Source organism: Oryctolagus cuniculus, chromosome 12 (assembly GCF_051225735.1).
Source record: "Oryctolagus cuniculus isolate XC-2025 breed Fujian yellow rabbit chromosome 12, ASM5122573v1, whole genome shotgun sequence".
NCBI lineage: Eukaryota > Metazoa > Chordata > Mammalia > Lagomorpha > Leporidae > Oryctolagus > Oryctolagus cuniculus.
In genome coordinates, this window is record NC_142878.1 from 9,903,057 (window position 1) to 9,910,106 (window position 7,050).

General features: G+C 54.6%; 1 protein-coding gene across 1 annotated transcript in view; it reads right to left on the reverse strand.

Annotated features, from left to right (window-relative positions):
• The window catches only part of CERS3 (ceramide synthase 3), a 112,546-nt gene extending 109,534 nt beyond the window's left edge, over window positions 1–3,012 (reverse strand). The window contains exon 1 of the mRNA XM_070053524.2: window positions 2,894–3,012. The gene's annotated coding sequence lies outside the window, so the exon portion shown is untranslated. The remainder of the gene's footprint in view (window positions 1–2,893) is intronic.
• Window positions 3,013–7,050: the final 4,038 nt, after the last annotated feature.

Here is a 7,050-nt window from a genome sequence, read left to right on the forward strand (position 1 = left end):
CCCTCTCTCCTCTGCGGGAGGCTGACTGCTGACAGTCACCTGAGCTATGCAGCAGGTGCTACGGACACACGAAAGATGGGACACAGAACGCCTCACACCACGGGATTACAGAGCACTCCTTGCTGGCTTCTACTGAGACCCTCAGTAAGGAAAAAGACCGCCCCCTCTTAAAAAAAAAACAACCTGTTTGTCACTTGATTGGTTTTTGATTAAAATGTCATCTAGCCCATTTCACTGTTGGGTGCTGTTGGAAAGTGTACGATTGGGTAGGATGATTTCTGCTCACTTACCTCATTTCAGACCGATGCCTCACACTTTCCATGAAATAAACTTGCCAAAAATTAGTTTCTCATAAAAGAAACCAGATGTAGAGATTAAGTTTACTAGAAACTAATAATATATGTCACTTAATATTAAGATAAATAATTTATAATTCATTCATTCATGGAGATCCCATCGATCCCATATGTTTAAAATAAAAACAGTATTGCTTCACCATGGTAAACTTGTTCCAAGGTCCCTATGAGAAGTGGAGATTCTAACCATTCATAATTAAATGGCCTAAACAGGCAAGGATAAATAGTGTCCTCTAGAAATATAATCCAAATGTTTTGCTATTTAAATCTTCAAATGAAAATCCACCAACCACTCACCAAATACATTCAAACAGAAAGTTACCATTACAGCAAGCATTAAGTGCCTCAAATGATTTAGAAAATTAAAAACATCGAATCTGAAGTTAGAACTACTTGTCAATAACAGACCCCTTCAGCCTCAGGAAAGCACGGGATCAAGGTTTCAAGCCTTTGGAGGAAGCCACGTAAGAGCTGGAGCACTGTGGCACAGCCGAGTAAGCCAGAGCCTGCACCGCCAGCATCCCATACAAACACCAGTCCCAGTCCTGGCTACCCTGCTTCCGACAGCTTCCTGCTAACGCACCTGGGACAGCAGCAGCAGATGGCCCACGTACTTGGACCCCTGCACCCACATGGGAAACGTGGATGGATTTTGGGCTCCTGGCTTCAGTCTGCACCAGCCCTGGCTGCTGTGGCCATGTGGAACCAGCAGATGAAGATCCATTTCTCTGTCTCTCCTTTTTGTTGCTCTGCCTTTCAACTAATAAATAAATTTTTAAAAAATTTAACTGGAACAGACCAGAAGAGTTGTGGACTGTTAACCCTCACGACTGGGTTTCAACAGAGATGACGCAAAGAGCTCTCTTTGGTGACACGTGGTAATCCCTAAGTCACACATCCATTTACGGTAGCAGCGGTGGCTCACGGCTTCCATAATCAGCAACCATCCGCGAGACTATCTCACATACTGGAGCAATTCTGCCGTCCCACTCCTTACATGTCAGGGATGATCTGTGTTTAGCGTAATGGATCAGATACCCCAGCTCATCCTGTGCTGATGCTGTGTGAAGTAAACGTGAAGCATGGAGCCAATTAGTGCAAAAACACCACCGAGACTCCTGCAGCTGCAAGCGTGTGGGTGACTAGAACTCAGGATGCGCTAGTGCTACTGCAGAGGCGCCATCCGTCTACGCGACAGATGTATCCCGGTCCACACCAGCAACAAACTGGAAAGTGCAATAATCCACAACAAACATACTCTACAACATGATCCAGTATAAATGTGTGTGTCTCTAAAACCAAAATCTCACAAAATAATACTTATCTAATACTACGTGTAGCACACTGCATCATCTATTCCAGGCTAAGCTAGACGCCTTAATTTTGAAAAACTCTGGGTCTGGACCCCCTAAGAAGAGTTGCTGACCCATTAATGGATGAAGAGGCACAATTTTCAGTGCCCAGACCAATCGAGCCGGATTGCTTTGCCTTTTCCCCAGTTCCACATGTGGCTCAGGTCCCTCCCGCCACCCTGCACCTCGTTCCAGTTAAAGGCACTTTCTGATGAGATAAAGAAATATTTGGGTGAGCTCAAACATCGCAGATCGAGGCCGCCAGATGACGCCGGCACGCAAGATACGGCGCCCTTCTCGCCTCCGAGCTCCAGAACTGGAGCGTGGGTAACTTTTTAAATAAAGGGGCACTTTTAGTGTTCGCTAAGTGTCACGGGGGACGACACCTTCCACCCGAGAAAAACAAAGCCCACTCCAGGAGGCTGTGTGGCCAGGGTCCCCAGTGCTCCCTGGGAGCCCCCGATGTGCGCACAGCGGAAACCTGGGGACCCCCTACCCACCCCCACCCCCACCCGTCACCCCCGCTCTCAGCCTGCACCCCGCACACCCATGAAGGCAGAGACGGAGGCCGGCTGGGAGCTGTGGGCGGCATGCCGCCTCTGGGACTCAGAGGGGCCCTGCAGGCCAGAGCTGCGGTGAGAGGCCTCAGGGGCCCATGCGGGGACACGGACCCCGGCCCTGGCCTCGGACTGCGTAGAGGCACAAACGCAGCAGCGGCCCGCACAGGGACGGGCCTGGGACCCGCTCTGCGGCCCGCACAGGGACGGGCCTGGGACCCCGCAGCGGCCCGCACAGGGACGGGCCTGGGACCCACTCTGCGGCCCGCACAGGGACGGGCCTGGGGCCCCGCCGCGGCCCGCACAGGGACGGGCCTGGGACCCCGCCGCGGCCCGCACAGGGACGGGCCTGGGACCCCGCCGCGGCCCGCACAGGGACGGGCCTGGGACCCCGCCGCGGCCCGCACAGGGACCGGCCTGGGACCCGGCAGCGGCCCGCACAGGGACCGGCCTGGGACCCCGCCGCGGCCCGCACAGGGACGGGCCTGGGGCCCCGCAGCGGCCCGCACAGGGACGGGCCTGGGACCCGGAAGCGGCCCGCACAGGGACGGGCCTGGGACCCGGCGGCGGCCTGGGGGTCCCGCCCGCACCCGCAGCTGGCCCCCACTCCCGGGAGCCGCCCCCACACCTTCTCCCGTGTCCTGAGGCGAGGCCGAGGCCGCGGCCGCGAGTCCGCCAGGCCGCGAGTCCCGCAGGCGGGTCGCGGCGGGCGCGGTGCAGCCTGGGACGAGCCCCCGTGGGCCCCACAGGCCACCGTACGTGCCGCGGGCGACGGCGCCCTGCGTGGGGCCCCTTCCACGCCGGAGCGCCGCCTGGGCTCCCCTTGGCCTTCGACGTGACGTCTCCCGAGCACGTGGCGCAGCCGGGCTTGAACCCGCTGCTGACGGCCTGCGGGCGGGGGATTCTAGAAAGTTCCATGGCGTCAGCGGCCCTCCAGCTGGATCCGCGTGGAGCCCTGCTTGCGCGTGTGCATTAGAGAGATCCGGGATGGGGAAGTCGTGGATAGCGTGGATGGCGTGAGCGCTGAACTTCGCTGGTTTGGAACGTGTGCCCCGGGGCTTTCCAAGGGGGAAAGCCCCTCCTCCGGTTTAAACGAGATCATGTCCGTAAGGTGTGAAACACTCCGAAGATGGCAGCTGGCCTCGCTAGCATCGTGTGCAAAAAAAGAACTGGAAGATTCCTGCTTCGCGTGGAATGAAGACGCAGTGTCGGGAAGCGCTTGAACCCGCAAGGGGCTGGGCTAGCCCAGGTGCACAGCAATCCGGGAGGCCGACAGGAGCCGGAAGACGTAGAAAAGCCACGCGGAAAACCTGCTTTGGCATGGGATGTCGTGGTGAGGGGTTAGCGGGCGTTTGAGGAGTGAACCAGCAGACAGCAAATCCGTCTCTGTCCCTCGGAAGAAACAGGGAAACTTTTAAAACAGCCCCGCCCTGGGGGCGCTCCAGGGTTGACTGACACTGGAGATGACGCAGTGAGGTCCCAAGTGGAGTTCAGCCACCTTCCTAAAACGCACAGGGCAAAGAACACAGCATGGAGGACGGTGGGAGAAGCCGATCCGCGTGGAAACCAGAGATCCGAGACTTGGGCCCAGGGTTCTAGTGCTGCCACCGCCTGCAACACCTGCATCCTATATAGGACACCAGTTCAAGTCCCAGCTACTCTACCTCCAATCCAGCTCCTCGCTGATGAGCCTGGGGAAACACTGAAAAATGGCCCAAGTCCTTGGGCCCCTGCACCCTCCTGGGAGACCTGGGTGGGGTTCCAGGCTTCCGGCTCCCCCCTGGCCGAGCCCCAGCTGTTGTGGCCGTTTGGGGAACAAACCTGTGAATGGAAGATTTCTGTGTGTCTCTCTCCTTCTCTCTGAAACTCTGCCTTTCAAATAAAGATTAAAAGGAAAAGAAAAGATACTTAACCTGCACATAAAATGAATATGTAACTGAAGGATGGCAGAACTTAGCAAAAAAGTGTTGGGATGGTAGACTGTGGGGAGCAACTCGGACTAGACTAAGTTACTGGAATTGAGACTTATTCTATGCATCTGCTCTCCCACAGTATGGCGCTGGGAGAGAAGAAAACAGCTTCTACACAGCTGCCTCCAGTTCAGCCAATAAACTGTAGGACTTGCTCCTGATTGGAGGAGAGCAGCTTGCTCGGCGTGTGGGCAGCCGAGTTGGGATTGGCGGAGGAGGACTATAAAGGAGGAGAGAGACGGCATGAACCAGGAACATCTAAGAGGAACATCTAAGGGGAACACCTGTGCAGCCCCCGAGAGAGCCGGCCGGCGGTGTGCCGCTCCCCTGCGGAAGTGGGGAATGTGGCCAGGGGGAACTGCCCTTCCACGGAGGTGGAAGGGACAGTAGCCAACCCAGGAAGAACCAGCAGCAAACCCGGGGAGGGCCGAGCAGACAGAAGAACAGCGCAGGGTCCTGTGTCATTCCTCCGCGAAGAGGGGGAGCGACAGTAGACTAAAAGGCTCCCTGTGTTCCCGGAGAGAATGTTCAAAAGAGAACCACCCTGAGTTACAACCTCAGCAGGCTTTGGAATTTCCAGTACAAGAAGGGATTTTGGAAGCACTGCTCACAAAAGCAGTTAACCTAAACTAGTCAAAGGCAGCTGGTCTCAAACGTCTCTTCCCTACCACTGGACTAACGCCAACAATTGACGTAGCAGATTGACATTAGTTGAAGAAAAATTTGACCCAAAAATGACTCCCAGGCTCCTGCTGTTCAGGTCATCAAAAGGAAAGGTAACCAGGATCTCTGACATACAAACTCCCGGTAGAGGCAGCTCCGCTCCTCCTAGGACATTGCCTGAGCCCATACCGGCTCATCCTTCCCGGCAGTGTCACTAGACGCAGCACACAGCCGAGTCAAGACTGAATCCTACCTGGGCCAGTGATGGAGAATGAAGCGCAGATGGCAGAAATCAGATCAGAAGGGAAGATACAAACCGTAGCAATGTGTTGGGAAGGGCAGCTTGGTGATGATTGCCCAAGATGGAATCAACACTGAGGGCTGCAGCTCGGCTTTGAAAAACAAATGATTTTATTTTCCATCTACTTGAAAGGCAGAAAGGAGAGAGGAGAGAGAGAGCGCCCGCGAGCGCTTTATTTGGTGGTTCACTCCCCAAATGCCCGTAACAGCCAGGACTGGGCCAGGTTGAAGCCAGGAGCCCAGAACTCCACCCACCCTAGGTGGGTGGCAGAAGCCCAAGCACTTGAGCCATCATCTGCTGCCTCCCAGGATGGGCGAGGAGGGAGCTGGATTGGAAGTGGAGGTGTGGGAGCTCCGATCCACACTCTGAAATGGGATGTGGGCGTCCTCCGCGGCGGCTTAACCTGCTGTGCCGCACGCCCATCCCAGCCTGGGCTTTGATGCTGGGACAAAGGAGTGCTCAGGCGTGTTGTCTGGAAAGCACAGAGATAATGATTTGTGTTTCAAGACAGCAGGTATGCTTTCCAAATAAGCACTGAAGGTAAAGACTAGCGACTGACAACTTCTGTGTAAGCCAAGAGAAAACAAAGGAAGCACCCAGTAGTAGTCAGATAAAATGGCAAATATGTAAATGTGTGGATGTGTGCCCCGGCCACTCCCACCCACAAATCAGGTGGCAGCTGCAGAGGCCGGGGGCTCCTGGAGCAGTGCCCTGAGCGTGGAGGGGCTCCGGGGAGTGTGGAGGGGTGAGCGTCTCACCCCACTCCCACAGTTCTTCGTGCTTGATCAGGATGGCAGTGGTGGGAAGAGTGATGGCTCATATTGGGTTTTTGTTTCTAGTAACACAGATTTGTCTTTAGAATAAAACTCATTTTGTGTACTCAGTGAGGCATTAGCAGAATCCCGCATTTTGCAGTTATTTTTGTACAGTAAGTATGTAACTTAGGACAAGCAAAATCATTTAAAAGATTAAGCCTATGTGGGTTATTCTTCCATAAACAGAATAAAGGAGCAAAAGCTTTTTTGATTGTTTTTTTAATATAAAATTCATTATGGTGCTTATAAATGATCAGACCAAAAGAAAAAAAACACAATCACACCAAAACGTTTAGATTAAAAGTGACGTAATAAATGGTGGAGCCCCGAAGCCTGGCCTTGGCTTATCCCAGTGCATTCTTCTCTTGACATGACACTACAGTGGGCTTTCCACCAGCACCTGCAGTAGGACAGGCAGCAAGTGGACCCAGATGGCAGAAGGGTCGCCCAGCGCCTGTGCTGCTGTCAGATTCCCAGTGGCGGGCTGCTGTGTGTGTCCACCAGCCTTCCGCAGAGGGATTCTCACCGGTGGCCTGTGACGAGTGGAACGACGCAGCCTGGCTGGAGGCAGCCGTACTGCCTGTCTACTCCTGAGGGTCCTGTGAGGAGAATCACCTCTCCAGAGCCCTGCCAGCCAGGAGCTGTGAGCGCTGGGCAGCTCCGATCCCACAGCCCAGCTCCCGGGAGAGGGGCTGACGGGCAACTTTTCAGACTCCAGCTGCCTGCGATCCCTCCCAAATGTGACTCTGATGCCGTTATTAAGTGGCAGTCAAACTCACCTGTTGGATGCGCGAGCCTTGCCAATTCCTGTTACTTTCCGGGTCATCGCTCATCTTCCCTCCATGTCACCTTCAGAGCATTCCCTGTACACACCAGGTGACACCCGCGGAAGACAGCATGTGCCACATACAAGCAAAGACGGTGACGGGAACCACAGCCATCTGCCTGTCAGCTGTCTAAGGGATACCTTTTAAGGAGAAAAATCATAAAACCTGGGGGAAAAAAGACAACTGATAGGAAAATGAATGGGTCAGAG